The following is a 20,229-nucleotide window of genomic DNA, read 5'->3' on the forward strand; positions in this document are numbered from 1 at the left end:
CGCCCAGAGTGGCTGGGGAAACCCAGCCAGATGGTCGGGTTATAAATAATTTCGTCTTCTTCTTCTTCTTCTTCTTCTTCTTCTTCTTCTTCTTCTTCTTCTTCTTTGCAGAAAATGTCACATTGAATGATTGGGGTCTCCAGATGGGACTGGGGGAGACTGGATTTCTGGAGAGCTACAGTCAGACCATTCTGAGTCACATGGACCAAGGACTGATTCAGCATAAGGCAGTTACCTCTGCTCTTATATTGCTGGGCTCCATCTCCCATCAGCCCCAGACAGCACTGTCAATAGTCAGAGATGAGTAACATCTCTGCATTAATCTGTTCCTCAGACTTGGTGGACTCTGTTGTTGCTGAGTTGTATAACAAAGGAGTTAAAAGAGACCAGGAGGCAAATATTTCCTTGCATAGAGTAGACTTTATTGAGAAAGAAGCATGAAGTGAACAGACCAAGACCATTTGCAGTTTTCAAGAAGATACCACATAGAAAACAATGAAGAGACGGGAGCAGTGGGTGAACTGAATCTACTACTTGCAATGGGAATGCAAACAGAACTCCTTTGGCAGGGAAAACCGACCACAACGTGTCACACTTCCCTGATTAAAGAGAGCCATCTTTAAAGATAGCAAAGGGGTTTTTCCAGAAAATAAAGGGTGAAAGAACATCAATGCAGGGACTGAGTCTCAAAGATGCTGTGCAGGCACAGAACCAACCTCAGCTAGAACTGTGAAAGCTTAGCATTTTTGGCACCTGTACCCTACACCCATAAGCTTAGCCATGAATCCGTACCATATTTTTTTCCAATTCCCAACAGGATTGTGTACCGGGGGGTTGTCCCTTGACGCTTTAGCAAGGAGTACAACAGGGATTGCAGATACTGATTGGGATGCAGGAAGAATGGCAGCTACTAGGTGGATAGATGGGCCCACTTGGAATGACACAGGATGGCAGGCACGATGAGATACAGGAAGGCTGGTAACTACTAACTGGGTAGGTGGGACCACAGGGAAAGACGCAGGATGGAGAACAGGAAGACTGGCAGGAAGGTTGGATACACAGTGGAGCAATGGGTCCACATGGATAGGAGCAGGGTTGATGGCAGGGTTGACAGCAGCTGCTAACTGGGTAGATGGGTCCACTAGGAAAGACGCAGGATGGAGAACAGGAAGACTGGCAGGAAGGTTGGATACACAGTGGAGCGATGGGTCCACATGAATAGGAGCAGGGTTGATGGCAGGGTTGACAGCAGCTGCTAACTGGGTAGATGGGTCCACTAGGAAAGACGCAGGATGGAGAACAGCAGGGTTGACAGCAGCTGCTAACTGGGTAGATGGGTCCACTGGAAATGGCACAAGATGGGAGACAACAGGACACCATGTTGGAGGAGTTGAAGGTTAGCCTGGAACAAGATGTGAAGAACAAAAATGAATACGCCAATGCATGTGAGACTTACTCAGAATTTACCCCTTGGAACCAAGGGCCATATTGAACTTAAGTCCATTCATTTCAACAGGTCTATGTTGAGTAGGACTTAGTTGGATGCAGTCCCAGATCTCCACCTTGGAAGACAGGCAAGTACAGTGGTACCTCAGGTTAAGCACTTAATTTGTTCCGAAGGTCCATTCTTAACCTGAAACTGTTCTTAACCTGAAGCACCACTTTAGCTAATGGGGCCTCCTGCTGCCGCTGCACCGCAGAAGCACAATTTCTGTTCTCATCCTAAAGCAAAGTTCTTAACCCATGGTACCATTTCTGGGTTAGCGGAGTCTGTAACCTGAAGCGTATGTAACCCGAGGTACCACTTTACATCTACAGAAAAAGCTGAGACATTGTCCTAGCACAAACTGGACCCAAGAGCTGGTGCTTCATTGGTCCATGAAGCTGCAGGTGTTGATCATTTATGGAAGGTAGAGGGACCTCATAAAATGACGGTCATTTTGAGAAGTGTAAGAGCAAGTAAACTTGTTTTAAAACACCACCGCAAAAAAGCACCTCACAATCTACAAGCTGTAAAGAAAGTTGAGTTAAATCCAACTTACCGGTGAGAGCTGATGAAGAAGAGAAGTCAAGAGGAGTCGATAGAAGCTGTTGGATGTGTCAAGCAATGCAGAGAGCTTTTATACAGTTTTCAAAGAAGCCAGAAGGCATCTTTGGTCACAAGGACTATCATTTACTGTATTCCTCATAAGTCAAGGTGCTCCAATCACAGCCCTGCTTTGGTTTGTGATCACTTGCCCCTTCTTAATCCTGGAAGTTTGGGTGTGCTTGTTCCACCCTAATTTCTCTTTTCATTGAAGAATATTACAAGTCTAAGCACCACATAGTAGATTAGTTTCCTTGAAGCAGACCATTAATTTTAAAGGTAGGTCACAATAGCTATTTTCTTCAGGACCATTTGGGCAACAAGGTCAACAGTATGGCTTCTGTTTCTTGTCTTTCAGATTTCTGGGGGCTTAGTTTGGATGCAGGAGAAAATTGATTTGATATGCATTTAAAACTGAATCTATCAAATCTACAGTTTCCAAAACAATATGAAAATTGAAACTTAGCCATTCTTTGAAATGTATAAAAGGTAAAGGGACCCCTGACCATTAGGTCCAGTCGTGACCGACTCTGGGGTTGAAGCACTCATCTCGCTCTATAGGCTGAGGGAGCCGGCGTTTGTCCGCAGACAGCTTCCGGGTCATGTGGCCAGCCTGACTAAGCCGCTTCTGGCAAACCAGAGCAGCTCACGGAAACGCCATTTACCTTCCCGCCAGAGTGGTACCTATTGATCTACTTGCACTTTTATGTGCTTTCAAACTGCTAGGTTGGCAGGAGCAGGGACCGAGCAATGGGAGCTCACCCTGTTGTGGGGATTCGAACCGCCGACCTTCTGATCAGCAAGTCCTAGGCTCTGTGGTTTAACCCACAGCACCACCCGCGTCCCTTGAAATGTATGCTTATCTGAATTTTGTGGTGCAGTTCTCCCACTAAAGAATGATTGCCTTCAGACAGCTCGAGGGTGGAATAACTTCATACTCTCCAACATTTCTCCTATCAAAATAGGGACAGCCTAAGTAAAAGTGGGACATTCCAGGATCAAATCAGAAGCCAGTACAGTCATACCTCGGGTTAAACATGCTTCAGGTTGAGCGTTTTCAGGTTACGCCTCTTGGTGACCCGGAAGTAGCAGAATGTGTTACTTCCAGGTTTCACCGCTCGCGCATTCACAGACGCTCAAAATGACATCACGCGTATGCACAGAAGCAGCGAAACGCGACCCGTGCATGTGCAGTCGCGCAGTCGCATGTTATGGTCTACTCAGGATGCGAACGGGGCTCCAGAACGGATCCTGTTCGCATCCAGAGGTACCACTGTACAGTTTCTCTAAATCAGGGACATGCCTGGAAATTAGAGACACTTGGAGAGTCTGTGATTCTTTGCACAAGCACACAATATCATGTTGTTGCTTCTCCAGAATCCCCAACAGAGAGTCCAACAAGCGCAAGTTGAAAAATTGGCCTTACTTCAACTGACATTAAAGGAATGCTATCCACATAGTCCCTAATGTAGAGGAATTGTGCTGGCAGCACAAGACCCTAACCTCCTTAACAGCCATGGAAGCGGGGGCAATTTTAATGGTGTACATTCCCCAGTCATTACCAACTTTTACATTGGGTTCGCACAGCCAACACACATTGGCACTGGAAAGGGAAACGGCTTTTGCTCAGATATATGCGCTTGAACACAATGCCTTTATGAGTGCAAAAAGAGAGAGCTTTGGAAAATATTAGTGTGAGGTAGAGAACCAGTTTTAAGAAGTTTTTTGTTTGTTCCGATACAGCGGTAAAAAGCAATTTTTCACATTTTTGTTCCAGGATATGAATGAAAAAAAATTTGGACAAGTATTGCTGATCTGATGTAAATTGTAAGAAAGCACTGGACAAATGGAAGTGGTGACAGACCCACAACTTTAAGCAATAGAGTAAGTTGTGATGCACGTGTGGTTGCAGTGTTTGTGATGCCCATGATGGTTTCCCCGGTTTGCAAATTTGCCCCCAATCTAAAAAGCTGGTGAACCTCACAAGGGCAAAATACAGTGGTACCTTGGTTCTCAAATGCCTTGGTTCTCAAGCACTGAAAACCCAAAATAAAGTGTTGCTGTTTTTGAACATTTTTCAGAAGCCAAACTTCTGGTGCGGTTGTCAGCTATTGTTTCCAGGGCGCCTGCACCAATCAGAAGCTGCGCCTTGGTTTTTGAACATGTCAGAAGTCAAACTGACTTCTGGAATGGATTAGGTTTGGTGCTGTTGCTTTTGCTATTTATTTTGTATTTTTGTTTTTGAGGCTTTTTTTGGTTAATTTGTTTTTGTGACTGTGTGGAACCCAGTTCAGCTATTGATAGATTGATTGATTGATTGTGTGACTGTGGAAATGGATACCCCCCCCCCCATCCAAACAATGAGTATCATCCGTGCAGGTAAGAAAAAAAGTAATTTTAATTTTTATCATCTACAATACTGTCTTATTTATTTTATAGTACAGTACATTGATTATTAAGGGACGCGGGTGGCACTGTGGTCTAAACCACAGAGCCTAGGGCTTGCTGATCAGAAGGTCGGTAGTTTGAATCCCTGCGATGGGGTGAGCTCTCATTGCTCGGTCCCTGCTCCTGCCAACCTAGTTCGAAAGGACGTCAAAGTGCAAGTAGATAAATAGGTACCGCTCCAGCGGGAAGGTAAACGGCGTTTCCGTGCGCTGCTCTGGTTCGCCAGAAGGGGCTTAGTCATGCTGGCCACATGACCCAGAAAAACTGTCTGCGGACAAACGCCAGCTCCCTCAGCCAGTAAAGTGAGGTGAGCACCGCAACCCCAGAGCCGACTGCGACTGGACCTAATGGTCGGGGGTCTCTTTACCTATTTTTTTACACTGATTCTTGCTTTCATTTTATGGATCAGTAGTCTTGTTAGATAGTAAAATTCTTGTTGTATTGCTGTTTTAGGGGTTGTATTTAAAAGTCTGGAACGCATTAATCCATTTTGCATTACTTTCTATGGGAAAGCACACCTTGGTTTTGGAACACTTTGGTTTTGGAACGGACTTCCGGAATGGATTAAGTTTAGAACCAAGGTGCCACTGTAATGCATATGCTAGGAGATCTGTAAATGGCTTGTGAAAGACCACCCGTTCCTCATCAAAACCCTACACAAACATATTCTTAAATCACAAATTGGTAGTGTTGGTTTGACACAAATTAGCACCCAACCTGACTATTATTTGGAAGTGTGTTGTGGTGTTTATACCAAAAGGTGCTGCCTGAGGCTGTCCGAGTAAGAACACCTGCTGTTTTTCATTTAATAACTTCAGCTTTAATGACTCCCATGAGAGCCAGAATCTAATAGGAGCCATAAAGATCTGAGCATCTCATCCCAAAATTGGACACTCCAACCCTCTAATATTAAAGAAAGCAAATACTAGTGACTGGGCATTTTAGCAACTCAGATGGCTCATGCCTGAGTATTTAGATTTAATTCTATGGCTTCACCAAATCAAAGAGACGGGAGGTGCTAAAGAAGCTTCATTCGATCTCCAGGCCTTCATCATCATTGATTTAGAGAATGAATCTAAAGTTTGGCAGAATCTCTCTTCCCCTGTTATTTTCTTTTTCTTTTTAAAAGTTGCTGCAAGCTTCCATGACCATAAATCCTAGAATCGAAGAATCCTATAACTGGAAGGTCCAAAAGTCATGTGGTCCAATCCCTTGTGATGCAGGAATCTCAGCTGAAACACCCATGACAATGCTTTTAAGCTCTGCTTTAAAACCTCCAAGGAAGAGGAGACTACAGCCTCCCGAAGGAGACTGTTCCACAGTTGAACAGCTCTTTCCATCAGAAAGCTCTTCCAAGAAAATCTTCAATAAAGAAAGTTCTTTCTGATGTTCGGTTGGAATCTCCTTTCTTGTAACTTGAAGCCATTGGTTCAAGCCCTACCCTCTGGAACAGGAGAAGACAAGCCTGCTCTACCTTCCATGTGACAGCCCTCGAGATATTTGAAGATGGCTACCATATCTACTCTTAGTCAGTTTTCCAGGATTGTTGTTGTTGTTTAGTTGTTTAGTCGTGTCTGCCTTTTCGTGACCCCCTGGACCAGAGCACACCAAGCACTCCTGTCTTCCACTGCCTCCCACAGTTTGGTCAAACTCATGCTGGTAGTTTGGAGAACACTATCCAACCATCTTGTCCTCTGTCGTCCCCTTCTCCTTGTGCCCTCCATCTTTCCCAACATCAGGGTCTTTTCCAGGGAGTCTTCTCTTCTCATGAGGTGGCCAAAGTCTTGGAGCCTCAGCTTCAGGATCTGTCCTTCCAGGGAGCACTCAGGGCTGATTTCCTTCAGAATGGAGAGGTTGGATCTTCTTGCAGTCCATGGGACTCTCAAAAGTCTCCTCCAGTACCATAGTTCAAAAGCATCCATTCTTTGGCGATCAGCCTTCTTGATGGTCCAGCTCTCACTTCCATACATCACTACTGGGAAAACCATGGCTTTAACTATACGGACATTTGTTGGCAAGGTGATGTCTCTGCTTTTTAATATACTGTCAAGGTTTGTCATTGCTTTTCTCCCAAGAAGCAGGCGTTTTTTAATTTTGTGGCTGCTGTCACCATCTGCAGTGATCATGGAGCCCAAGAAAGTAAAATATCTCACTGCCTCCATACCCAACTCCCTCAAAACATTCCTCATAAGGCTTAGTTTCCAGACCGTGACCATCTTGGTCGCCCTCCTCTGCACACCTCCCAGCTTGTCAATATCCTTCTTAAATTGTGGCACCCAGTATTCTGTGGGACACAGTATTCCATTTGGGGTCTAACCAAGGCAGAATAGAGTGGGACTATTACTTTGCTTGATCTGGACAATATACTTCTGTTGATAGCCTTAGCTGTTTTTGCTGATGTATAACACTGTTGATTCGACTGCAGGGGTAAGCAAACTTTTTCAGCAGGGGGCTGGTCCACTGTCCCTAAGACCTTGTGGGGAGCCGGATTATATTTTGAAAAAAATATATGAATGAATTCCTATACCCCACAAATAACCCAGAGATGCATTTTAAATAAAAGGACACATTCTACTCATGTTAAAACACACTGGTTCCCAGACGGTCCGTGGGCCAGATTTAGAAGGCAATTGGGCCAGATCCGGCTCCCGGACCTTAGTTTGCCTACCCACAGTAAGCCTGTTAAGCTTGTGATCCACTAAGTTCTCCAATCTGTTAAAGTCATCTTGAATCTCAGTTCCATCTTCTGCAGCATTAGTTTCCCTCCCAGTTTGGTGTCATCTGCAAATTCCATCATCCCAGTCATTTATAAAGACGTTGAACAACAACGGGCCCAGGACAGAACCCTGCAGCACCGTGCTTGTCCTTTGAATTGAATGTGGAAGGCGTTGTTTAATGTTGACATCTGTAGGAATTTTGAAGAAAGTTTAAAAGGAATTCTGTAAAACAGAGGAAACTGTCCCAGAATGAGAAAATGGAGTGTACAAACATCTTGAGGATGCAGTTGAAGGGGGCTTGCAGTCTTGACAAGTGTATGCAGTGCTATTTTCCTAGAAAAAGAGGTGCTGGAACTCACCACAAATGCCTCCCAAGTTCTCTTATATTGGCAAGGGGCGCGGGTGGCGCTGTGGTCTAAACCACTGAGCCTCTTGGGCTTGCTGATCAGAAGGTTGGTGGTTCAAATCCCCATGACGGGGTGAGCTTCCATTGCTCTGTCCCAGCTCCTGCCAACCTAGCAGTTCTAAAGCACACTAGCACAAGTAGATAAATAGGTACCGCTCCGGCGGGAAGGTAAACGGTGTATCTGTGCGCTCTGGCACTCATCATGGTCCTCCGTGCACCATTAGCGATTTAGTAGTCCTGCTGGCCACATGACCCAGAAAACTGTCTGCAGACAAACGCCGGCTCCCTTGGCCTGAAAGCGAGATGAGCGCCACAACCCCATAGTCTCCTTTGACAGTACTTAACCATCCAAAGGTCCTTTACCTTTTACCTTATATTGGCAATGGGGTCCACCAGAGGGTTACCAGAACTGAGTTCTGGCAGATTCCAGCTGGAAAAAAATCCTGTGTCTATGAAAAGGAGGAAAATAACAATTTTTTAAAGTGCACTAAATAATCACAGGTATTAACAGCTAGATGATGAAAGAGGATAGGCAGTGTACAATTTGAAAATAATAAACACAGGTCAGGTAAGGAAAGGCTACATAAAAACAGGTTGGATTAATTAGTAGGCACTTTGTTAGGCAGAACACCTGTAGACGTTTTAGGCTTCAAGGGAGGGACTTGCTCTCCTTGCACCGTATAAAAGGACCTTTGAGTCGTGATTCTTCCATCAGCTCCTCTCAGCTCCACCTGAATATTTCACTGAGAACTTGGTAAGTGAGAGAATTTCACATCTTTTCTTGCCTCTTCCATATGAACTGCATGCTCTCCATCTCTTTCTTTGAACCTAGAACTGCTTCTGCTTTCTGAACTTTAGAGAGTTAGATTTTGAGGAAGATGTCTTTTCCATGGGGTCAAGTTCACAATTGTCTACGCCATGGCTAGGGAACATCTTTGCTTCTTCAGGAGTTGCTGGTCTACAACTCCCATCATCCTTGGCCCTTGGCCCTTGGCCCTGCCATCCAGAGCTGATGGATGTTGGAGTTCATCAGCATCTGGAAGGTCTCAGAAGTTACTTCATTCGTGGTCTACACAGACTGGTTGTAGCTCTCCAGGGTTTTGAACAGGGCTCTTTTCCTGACTTACCTTGAGAGGCCAAGGAGTGAACCAGGGGAAATGAGGTAGAAAGGCATGTGATCTACTCATTCTTTCTATGTTTCTCAGAGTTGTGTGCTTCCAACAACCATGTAAGTTAGGTGAGTGTCATCATCCCAATATTGTACACTGGCAGCAGCAGTTGTGAGGGAGGGCTAATGGTGAAAAGAGAGAAGACCCAGAAACGGAGCTAAAGTCTAAAAAATAATCACATGCACCCAAGAAATAATTTCAGGGTTTCCTGAAATAGATTTCTCAGACACCGAATGCCTGGGCAGACAGGAATGGTTTTAGATCCTTCCTCAAAGTTAATAATAAGGCAGGCAGACAGAGCTCAGTGGGGCTGGCATTCCAGAAATGGAAGCTGCCCCTTAAGGTCACTTCAATTGCCACCCCAGTGACACCACTACGAAGAAGGACGCCACTGTTCCAGTATTGCTGGTTTGGAGCATAGATGATAGGTTTTTTAATTGAATTGCTTCTTATGATTTAATATTTTCTGCTTTGCACTCTGTATCACCCAGACCCTGCTGGTCTTGGTGATCATTACTTATTGGTTATTCTTAAAATAAATGATAAACTGCTGATTGTAAGAGGGTTGGGGGCGGACTGAAAGAGTTTTACAAAGCAGGCAGTGCTGCTGCTGCTGCTGATACTATTCCTCAAAACGGAATGAATGAAGACGGTGGATGTTTTACCCATCCTCAAAACCACAACTTGTCCTTTCAGACCCAGCTCCATCCCTCCAAGATGTCTTGTGGCTTCGTCTCATCCTGCCAGCCCTCCTGCATCCCATCCTGTGCCCCATCCTGCGTCAGCTACCCGGTCGGGGGTGTGGGCTCACTGTGCTCCCCTTGCGGTGGTGGCATCTCAGGGGGCTTGGCGTCCTACGGTGGAGGAGTGTCATCGAGTAGCCTCGGCCTGACCTCTGGGGGCAACATTGGCTGCATCAATCAGCTGCCACCATGTGAAGTAGTCATCCAGCCATCTCCCTGTAATGTAGTCATCCCAGGACCAGTCCTTGTTGCCAGCTGTGAGCCAGTTCGAGTGGGAGGATACACTGCCTGCGGTGGAGGATCCTCTCTTGGTGGAGGGCTGGGAAGTGGCCGCTCTAAATATTGTTGCTATTAATAGGAGAGCCCAGGCAAGGCGCCGCCTCCTTTCATTAAAGCTTAGCTTCAGCATGGAACCTGTTCTCTGTGAGTTTCTTTTGTGTTCCTCCCACACTTCAACACCACCACCCCACATTTCAATTTCCAGCACTAATCGAGACCCCTAAAATGCATAACACCTTTTTTTTTTTTTTTTTTTTGTATGGGCATGGGAGCAATTTTACTATGCTAAGCTAAATACTAAACAAAGGAAAGTGTCAGGGGGACAGTTAAGTTTGTCTCCTTAGACTGGTTTTTGTTTTTTTAAATAAATTAATAATAATAATAATTAATAATAATAATATTTTTTATTTATACCCCACCCTCCCCAGCCAGTGTGGTGTAGTGGTTAAGAGCTGTAGTCACGTAATCTGGGGAACCGGGTTCGCGTCTCCGCTCCTCCACATGCAGCTGCTGGGTGACCTTGGGCCAGTCACACTTCTGTGAAGTCTCTCAGCCCCACTCACCTCACAGAGTGTTTGTTGTGGGGGAGGAAGGGAAAGGAGATTGTTAGCCGCTTTGAGACTCCTGAAGGGGAGTGAAAGGCGGGATATCAAGTCCAAACTCTTCTTCTTCTTCTTCTTCTTCCCCAGCCAAGGTCGGGCTCAGGGCGGCTAACAAGCAGGGGACTTGTATGTATTTATTTTTTTTCCAAATTCCAATATGCTAGCAAAAGAAGACCACCAGCAGCAAAAATCAGGATCAGACCTTCCCTTTTAATAGGGAGAGGTTGGAATCCCTAGATGCCCTGAAACATCTTCTCTTTCAGATTTCAGAATGCGTGGACATTCTGTCCCTGTACCATGTGAAACATCAGGTTGACCGCTGGATGGCACCACAACCTACGGTGGCCTGCATTTTCATTCTTTATTTCTTGCTTTAGAGGCAAGATGGAATTGCTGTCACATTCAGGGAGGCCAGCAATAGCTAGGACCAGAGTCTGCTTCATGCTGCTGGAAGGACTCTGTGTGGAAGCGTTTGGTTTTGCTTGGTTTAATTGGCAGCTAGTCTGGGAAGGAAGGGACAGGTTAAGAGTGGTGGGTTAATCAAATGAGGCAGTATTGCATTAAAGGCACTCTTTGTCGCCCTGCTTGGCTTTGCAGGGGTTTTTTGGGGCTGCCCTTTCATCTGGCATGCACATTGGGTTGAACGCTGAGCCAGCAGAGCCACAGGGAATAATAATAATAATAATAATAATAATAATAATAATAATAATAATAATAATAATAATAATAATAATAATAATTTTATATCCCCCCCTCCCCAGCCAAAGCTGGGCTCAGAACGGCTAACAACAGTAAAATAATACAGCATTCTAAAATCAATTCATTATAAAATCAGTTCAAATCAAATTAATGGCAACCATGGGCTAGAGTTCTGTAAGGATTGCCAAAGGAGGGGGTCAGGCTGTGCCTTGGCCAAAGGCCTGGTGGAACAGCTCTGTCTTGCAGGCCCTGCGGAAAGATGTCAAGTCCCGCAGGGCCCTAGTCTCTTGGGACAGAGCATTCCACCAGATCGGAGTCACAGCTGAAAAAGCCCTGGTTGAGGCCAGCCTTACCTTCTTGTGGCCTGGGACGTCCAAGATGAGACTGGCTGAGTTCATATACTGGAGGTACTCAGAGCAGCCAAGGAGAAAGGGTTCCTTTCAATCCCTTTCTATGATGCCTGCAAACTTGTCCATGAGTAGGAAGGGAATTGAAGCCTCCACCTTCGGAAGCTTCCATGCCCTGATTATGTAGATATAGTTGGTAAATCAGGCTAATAATAATAATAATAATAATAATAATAATAATAATAATAATAATAATAAATTTATTTATAGCCTGCCCATCTGGCTGGGTTTCCCCAGCCACTCTGGGCGGCTTACAACAAAAGATTAAAAATACATTAAAACATCAGATAGGTAGCCGTGTTGGTCTGCCATAGTCAAAATAAAAAAATTCCTTCCAGTAGCACCTTAAAGACCAACTAAGTTAGTTCTTGGTATGAGCTTTCGTGTGCATGCACACTTCTTCAGATACACTGAAACAGAAGTTGCCAGACCCTTCTATATAGTGAGAAGGTGGGGAGGGGTATTACTCAGAAGGGTGGTGGGAATGGGAGATTGGCAGATAGCTGAGATGAGCCTGTTGACGACTCTTAACGACTGTAATAGGTCTTACAGGAAAAGGCAAGGGGTGAGAAGGTGAAAAATGGCTTAGTCATGTATAATGAGATAAGAATCCAATGTCTCTGTTCAGACCAGGTCTCTCCATGGTTTTAAGTTTGGTAATGAGTTGCAATTCAGCAGTTTCTCTTTCCAGTCTATTTCTGAAATTCCTTTGTAGTAAAACAGCTACTTTGAGATCTTGTATAGAATGTCCTGGGAGATTGAAGTGTTCTCCTACTGGTTTCTCTGTTTTGTGATTCTTGATGTCAGATTTATGTCTGTTTATTCTTTGGCGTAAGGTTTGGCCTGTTTGTCCAATATAGAGAGCTGAAGGACACTGTTGGCATTTGATGGCATACACAATACTCACTATATAGAAGGATCTGGCAACTTCTGTTTCAGTGTATCTGAAGAAGTGTGCATGCACACGAAAGCTCATACCAAGAACTAACTTAGTTGGTCTTTAAGGTGCTACTGGAAGGAATTTTTTTATTAAAACATCAGTCATTAAAAACTTCCCTAAACAGGGCTGCCTTCAGATGTCTTCTAAAAGTCTGGTAGTTGTTTATTCCCTTGACATCTGAAGGGAGGGTGTAACACAGGGCAGGTGCCCCTATCGAGAACGCTCTCTGCCTGGTTCTCTGTAACCTCACTTCTCTCAGGGAGGGAACCGCCAGAAGGCCCTCAGCGCTGGACCTCAGTGTCTGGGCAGAACGATGAGGGTGGAGACGCTCCTTCAGGTATTCTGGGCCAAGGCCATTTAGGGCTTTGAAGGTCAGCACCAACACTTTGAATTGTGCCCAGAAACATACTGGGAGCCATTGTAGGTCTTTCAGGACCAATGTTATATGGTCTCGGCAGCTTACTGGTTCTTGCAAATCCTCAAAGTTGTGATATTTCAATAAATATAGCCTTCCTTCAAAGTTTGCTTCCTGAGTCTTCTTTTAGCATCTGACACCAAAGTGCAGACTGATTTCATAGAATAACCTTTATATGCAAGCCAAACTGAATTCACTCCTGAAACATTACCCTATTAGGACAACTTTAGAAATTTAATAGCATGTGAATTTCTGGTGGTCTACAATAGGCTTGAACCATTCACAAATACACTTTTCACAACGGTAACCATTGCAGAGATCTTGTTGTTCTAAGCCCAATTGAACTGGGACAAGGTACTTGTGAAGAAATATCCCTCCCACACTTTTTCCACAGCTCAAGGGCACACAATATTATGGTGATGAATCAGCCGAAGATCAGAGGTGCTTTATTTAATCCTTTAGCTCCTAGTCTGTTAATTGATTCATTAAACTATTAAAGGCAGCTGTGTTTTCATATTGCTAAACCTCAATCTGGAAATCTTCTTCATTGTGATACAAGAGGAATAAAGCTTACCTGAGGTGGCAGGTGGCAAAGGATGTAAAGCAACTGCAGACTGACTGACTGACTGATTATATACTGATTATAAATATATCTAAGTGGTGTACAGAAAACTGAAGAAACAACAGACTACTTAAACAAAATATTACAATAACACTGTTTCATAGAAAAATAACACACTAATACAAAGTTATTGATATGTATAAATCAGTTCATTTCCCTTCTGACACATCCTCCCTCTAAGCTTCCAGGTTCTCACCCAGGGCTCAAACAAACTCTCATCTCATCCACAAAAGTCACACAATGAGAAGAGTTCCTGGAAGCAGCAGCCATTGCCCTAGTCTCTCACTCCAGACTTGCTTTTATGGGCAGACCCAAGGTGGATGGTACTTCCTCAGGCTCTTGGCAGCTGTGTCCCATTCAGCTGCACTCTCCACACCATAGAAGCCAACTCCTAGGGGTCGTGGCGGCTCCGGCCCCCACAATAAAACATTTGAGGGGTCTGGACCCCCACAAAGTTGATGGGCATTCCCATTCAAGTGGTGTGTGTGCACTGCGTCATGCAATTGATTATGCTTACCTGGGGCGCCACAATGTTTTATTCAAGTTGGCAGCCCTGCCCCACACCTAATAATAATATTTATACCCTGCCCATCTGGCTGAGTTTAGCCAGCCATTCTGGGAAGGTTACAGCAGGTTTGTTGAGTTTCCCGGGGGTCCAACGGATGGAAAAAGGGGGCCTCCTCCACTCACAGGTCTTTCTCCACCCTCTATCCTCTCCTCTTCCTCCTCCAGCATAGGGACGGGGATTTTTAGGCTCTGGGGCCAAATGTGACCTTCCAGATCTCTATATTTGGTTCTTGTGACTCCTTGTGAGAGCCAGTGTGGTGTAGTGGTTAGGAGCGGTGGACTCGTAATCTGGTGAATGGGGTTCGCATCTCCACTCCTCCACATGCAACTGCTGGGTGACCTTGGGCTAGTCACACTTCTTGAAGTCTCCTAGCCCCACTTACCTCACAGAGTGTTTGTTGTGGGGGAGGAAGGGAAAGGAGAATGTTAGCAGCTTTGAAACTCCTTCGGGTAGTGATAAAGCGGGATATCAAATCCAAACTCTTCATCTTCTCTCCAGACCATATCTTCCTGGATTGCTTTTGCCTGGCCAGAAAATGTACCTCTTGATTGTCTGCAGTCTGCTTGCATAGTGAAACCCATTCCATGTGCCCCAACTTTTTCTAAACAAAATCTGGGACAACATCCCTCCCATGTCTCCCTGTTGTATGCCAGAAAATAGCTTATCTCTTGAGTTTAAGCCAATAAAACTCAAAAACGTGAGGAGTTAGGAGTCCAGCGTTGTTTATTGCAAAGCAATAGGTAACAGATGGATCATTCCACAAAACTGCAACCCTGCCCCATGGTCCAGGCAGTGGTATTTATAAATTTTCAAACAAAGCATTTCAATTTTCACCACTCAGGTACATCATCACCTCATTTCATGTTTAATACACATGCGCAATAAGCACTGGCAATTTCTGCTGATTAAGTTCTGATTCCCACCGTGTTCTGTTACATTGTGTTTGTATGCATGTTGGGAACCTATATTATGTGTAGCCATTTGCACCATGTAGCAGCTTAGGTTCTAGCTTTGAGCTGTATCTTTGTGATTCACACATTAGCTGTATTTCTGCCCCAATGGGGGGCGGCAACTTGCAAAATCATCAGTTTCATAAAGTAACAGGCTACCATAACTTCTCTATTAGAAGCACACTCAAGGATTTACAGGGGTACATATTATCACATTTATTGTTGCCCTTTGGGCCACTACAACATCCCTCAAGGCCACCCCCTACTCTTGCTGCTCTCCTTCCTCACCGCTCCAACCACTCACCCTCCCCACCCTCACCATCAGCTTGTGCCACTTGCCTTCACTCTCATCTCTCTCAATGCTCTCTCCCATCACTCTGGTGACCAGAAGAGTTGTGTCAGAGTGCTGGATGGGAAGGGTCTTTGACGCAATGCTGCTGCTGATCACCAGAATGAGCGTCTTTGGCACCAATACCAGACTAGAGCACACACCAGAGCACCAGACCAAGAAAATGGGACGTTCTGGGACTGGCGTCTGTGATCAAAGGTGTCCCACTAAAAATGGGACAGTTGGCAGAACTGCCATTCTACTTGCAGGGATCACTGCCATGTCAAAAGAGCATAGAGCTTCCCTCTGCCATGTCTGCCACACAATTTGCAGTGCTTTTTGGCCCCACTGGACGCACTCCAGGGGATGCCCTGAAAGGTTAGGGTCCCAGGTAAAGAACATGCAAGTCTTTCACAATGAAGACAGGGTTACAGATGCAGCACAGTACAAACTAGCCAAGGTCAAGCGTGGAGAATCAGTCTAAGTCTAAACAGATCTAGTGGCAAAATCAGGCAGCAGCAATTCCAGGTCACTATCCTGGGGAGTTCAATATAAGTGCAAGACAGGCGAACCTAGTAATTAGAAGCTTGAAGAAAGGAGGAGAAAGTAAAGGTAGTTATTAAGTGGATTAATAGCCTATGAATCAATTCTGTTTTGTGGATAGCATAGAACACAGTTTATTTGACAATAAGACACATTTAGGTAAAGGTACCCCTGCCCGTACGGGCCAGTCTTGCCAGACTCTAGGGTTGTGCACCCATCTCACTCAAGAGGCCGGGGGCCAGCGCTGTCCAAAGACACTTCCGGGTCACGTGGCCAGCGTGACATCGCTGCTCTGGCGAACCAGAGCCACACACGGAAACGCCGTTTACCTTCCCGCTTGTAAGCGGTCCCTATTTATCTACTTGCACCCGGGGGTGCTTTCGAACTGCTAGGTTGGCAGGCGCTGGGACCGAACGACGGGAGCGCACCCTGCCGCAGGGATTCGAACCGCCAACCTTTCGATCGGCAAGCCCTAGGTGCTGAGGCTTTTACCCACAGCACCACCTGCGTCCCCACATTTACTTCACTATTAAATTCTAATCCCATCACTTAATAATAATAATAATAAAATTTTATTTATACCCCGCCCTCCCCAGCCAGAGCCGGGCTGAGGGCAGCTAACACCAATAAAATAAAATCACAGTAAAAACATAATAGGGGGGAAAGAGAGGGAGGGGAAAAAACCCCTATTTAAAATACAAGTTAAAATGCAATTTAAAATGCAGCCTCATTTAAAAATAGCTGATAAATCAAGACCATAAGGGGAGGGAAACATAAGGGTTAGACAGAGTCCAAACCAAAGACAGGCAGAACAGCTCTGTCTTGCAGGCCCTGCAGAAAGATGTCCTGCAGGGCCCTAGTCTCTTGTGACAGAGCGTTCCACAAAGTCAGGGCCAGTACTGAAAAGGCCCTGGCCCTAGTTGAAAACAATCTAACCTCCTTGAGGCTCGGGACCTCGATAGTGTTGTTATTTGGGGACCATGCCTCCTCCTCTGTGCTGTAAGAGCAGTTTCCACCAGTATGGTGCCCCTTACATGTTATGAATTACAGCTTCCATCATCCCTGACCACTGACTTTTCTGGCTGGTGCTGATGGAAGTTTGCATTCTGAAACATCTGGTGAAAGGGTTCTAATGGAGACTGGTCAATTAGGGCAAGTGTGTCATTGCTACACCAACCTCTGCCCTCAGCCATCCCACAGCTGCCTACCTCTTTGCTTACAACAAGTGTAGAGGTTGTAAGTTTCCTCTTCCTTTGTATCAGAGTTGCCTTCATAGAACTCAGCAAGCAGGAGGAGGATGGGGACAAAACTAGAATTAGGTGGTTCTTCTTGTCATTGACTCTGGTGCCATCTACTGTTTGGCTGTCCTGACTTCCACCCCACCAGTCGCAATGGGCACCATTTAATGTTGTTTTCAAACATTTGAAAACCTCCTGATACAGGGATGCCTTCAGATATCTTCTAAAAGATGGGTAGTTCTTTATACCATTGACATCTGGTGGGAGGGCGTTCCACAGGACAGGTGCCACTGCTGAGAAGGTCCTCTGCTTGGTTCCCTATAACCTCACTTCTCACAGGGAGGGAACTGCCAGAAGGCCCTTGGAGCTGGGCTTCGGTTTCCAGGCTGAGTGATGGGGGTGGAGACACTCCTTCAGGTATACCGGGCCAAGGCCATTTAGGGCTTTAAAGGTCAGCACCAACACTTTGAATTGTGCTCAGAAACCTACTGGGAGCCAATGTAGGTCTTTCAGGACTGGTGTTATATGGTCCCAGGGGCTGCTCCCAGTCACCAGTCTAGCTGCTCCATTCTGCATTAGTTGCAATTTCCAAATCACCTTCAAAGGTAGAGCACATTGCAGTAGTCCAAGCAGGAGATAACCAGACCATGCGCCACTCTGGCAAGACAGTCTGCGGGCAGGTAGGGTCTCAGCCGGCATAACAGATGGAGCTGGGAGCCAGCTGCCTTGGACACAGTCAAGAGGGAATTAACAAGAACTTCATAATATTTGTGGATTGATTGAAAGAATGGAACTGTGTGAAAACATTGGAATGATTTGTGGCATTACCCTCTAAAGAGGACTCTAACTTTGATTTATTATGGCTTTGGCAAGACACTAGCTTGTTAATGGATGGGAAATAAATCAAAGAAGAAAATGCTGGAAGTCTGCTGGAGCTATACCAGACGCCAGATCTCTTTTGGTTTGGAAAAGCAAGATGCTGTGAGACTATGGAGCAATAAAAATTGAATCCTTGAAGTGGGGGGGGGGGATGCTGAAAATGATAGATTACAGCATGAAGGGAAGGACGAGTGTTAAAAAAAAATCACACAGAAAGTTGCAAGATATAAACTCTTCTTCCATAGTTAAATACGAACGAAACTCGTCACATCAGGGGCAGTTAAAATAAATGATTAAGATCAGAACTGTTTTATTTGGATTAAATAAAAGGATTGGAGCAGGATGAAGGAACATCATCTCTTGAGAAACAGAACATTGGAAGTCACCCAAAAAAGATTAATTTGGAATTGGATAATTGGCTTTTTTTATCGTATTCAGATTTTGTATTACATTAATGTGGCTTATATTGGATTGCTATTAATGAAAAAAATATTTAAAAAGGAAAAGAAATTGAAATGTAGGGTGGCGGTGTTGAAGTGTGGGAGGAACACAAAAGAAACTCACAGAGAACAGGTTCCATGCTGAAGCTAAGCTTTAATGAAAGGAGGCGGCACCTTGTCTGGGCTCTCCTATTAATAGCAACAATATTTAGAGCGGCCACTTCCCAGCCCTCCACCAAGAGAGGATCCCCCACCACAGGCAGTGTATCCTCCCACTCGAACTGGCTCACAGCTGGCAACAAGGACTGGTCCTGGGATGACCACATTACAGGGAGATGGCTGGATGACTACTTCACATGGTGGCAGCTGACCGATGCAGCCAATGTTGCCCCCAGAGGTCAGGCCGAGGCTACTCGATGACACTCCTCCACCGTAGGAGGCCAAGCCCCCTGAGATGCCACCACCGCAAGGGGAGCACAGTGAGCCCAAACCCCCGACCGGGTAGCTGACGCAGGATGGGGCGCAGGATGGGATGCAGGAGGGCTGGCAGGATGAGACGAAGCCACAAGACATCTTGGAGGGATGGAGCTGGGTCTGAAAGGACAAGTTGCAGTTTTGAGGATGGGTAAAACATCCACCCTCTTCATTCATGGTTCATTCATTCCGTTTTGAGGAATAGTATCAGCATCAGCAGCAGTGCCTGCTTTGTAAAACTCTTTCAGTCCGCCCCCAACCCTCTTACAATCAGCAGTTTATCATTTATTTTAAGAATAACCAATAAATAATGATCACCAAGACCAGCAGGCTCTGGGTGATACAGAGTGCAAAGCAGAAAATATTAAATCATAAGAAGCAATTCAATTAAAAAACCTATCATCTATGCACCAAACCAGCAATACTGGAACAGTGGCGTCCTTCTTCATAGTGGTGTCACTGGGGTGGCAATTGAAGTGACCTTCAGGGGCAGCTTCCATTTCTGGAATGCCAGCCCCACTGAGCTCTGTCTGCCTGCCTTATTATTAACTTTGAGGAAGGATGTAAAACCATTCCTTTCTGCCCAGGCATTCGGTGTCTGAGAAATCTATTTCAGGAAACCCTGAAATTATTACTTGGGTGCATGTGATTATTTTTTAGACTTTAGCTACGTTTCTGGGTCTTCTCTCTTTTCACCATTAGCCCTCCCTCACAACTGCTGCTGCCAGTGTACAATATTGGGATGATGACACTCACCTAACTTACATGGTTGTTGGAAGCACACAACTCTGAGAAACATAGAAAGAATGAGTAGATCACATGCCTTTCTACCTCATTTCCCCTGGTTCACTCCTTGGCCTCTCAAGGTAAGTCAGGAAAAGAGCCCTGTTCAAAGCCCTGGAGAGCTACAACCAGTCTGTGTAGACCAGGAATGAAGGAACATCTGAGACCTTCCAGATGCTGATGAACTCCAACATCCATCAGCTCTGGATGGCAGGGCCAAGGGCCAAGGATAATGGGTGCTTTAGACCAGCAACTCCTGAAGAAGCAAAGATGTTCCCTAGCCATGGCGTAGACAATTGTGAACTTGACCCCATGGAAAAGGCATCTTCCTCAAAATCTAACTCTCTAAAGTTCAGAAAGCAGAAGCAGTTCTAGGTTCAAAGAAAGAGATGGAGAGCATGCAGTTCATATGGAAGAGGCAATAAAAGATGTGAAATTCTCTCACTTACCAAGTTCTCAGTGAAATATTCAGGTGGAGCTGAGAGGAGCTGAT

The 20,229-nt window shown here is 45.3% G+C and overlaps 3 long non-coding RNA genes across 3 annotated transcripts; 1 reads left to right on the plus strand and 2 right to left on the minus strand.

Moving 5' to 3' along the window:
- Positions 1–400: 400 nt before the first annotated feature.
- LOC308575654 lies at positions 401–2,080 on the minus strand. The gene is made up of 2 exons (XR_014002906.1): positions 2,043–2,080; positions 401–1,402 (listed from the first exon to the last, which is right to left on the minus strand). It is a non-coding gene; the product is annotated as an uncharacterized lncRNA (long non-coding RNA).
- A 6,287-nt stretch (positions 2,081–8,367) lies between these two features.
- On the plus strand, positions 8,368–9,982 carry LOC308576290. The gene is made up of 2 exons (XR_014003174.1): positions 8,368–8,411; positions 9,523–9,982. It is a non-coding gene; the product is annotated as an uncharacterized lncRNA (long non-coding RNA).
- An 8,631-nt stretch (positions 9,983–18,613) lies between these two features.
- LOC308575644 lies at positions 18,614–20,229 on the minus strand. The gene is made up of 2 exons (XR_014002898.1): positions 20,186–20,229; positions 18,614–19,073 (listed from the first exon to the last, which is right to left on the minus strand). It is a non-coding gene; the product is annotated as an uncharacterized lncRNA (long non-coding RNA).

The sequence above is a fragment of the Podarcis bocagei genome, assembly GCF_964188305.1.
Source record: "Podarcis bocagei genome assembly, chromosome: 16".
Lineage (NCBI taxonomy): Eukaryota > Metazoa > Chordata > Lepidosauria > Squamata > Lacertidae > Podarcis > Podarcis bocagei.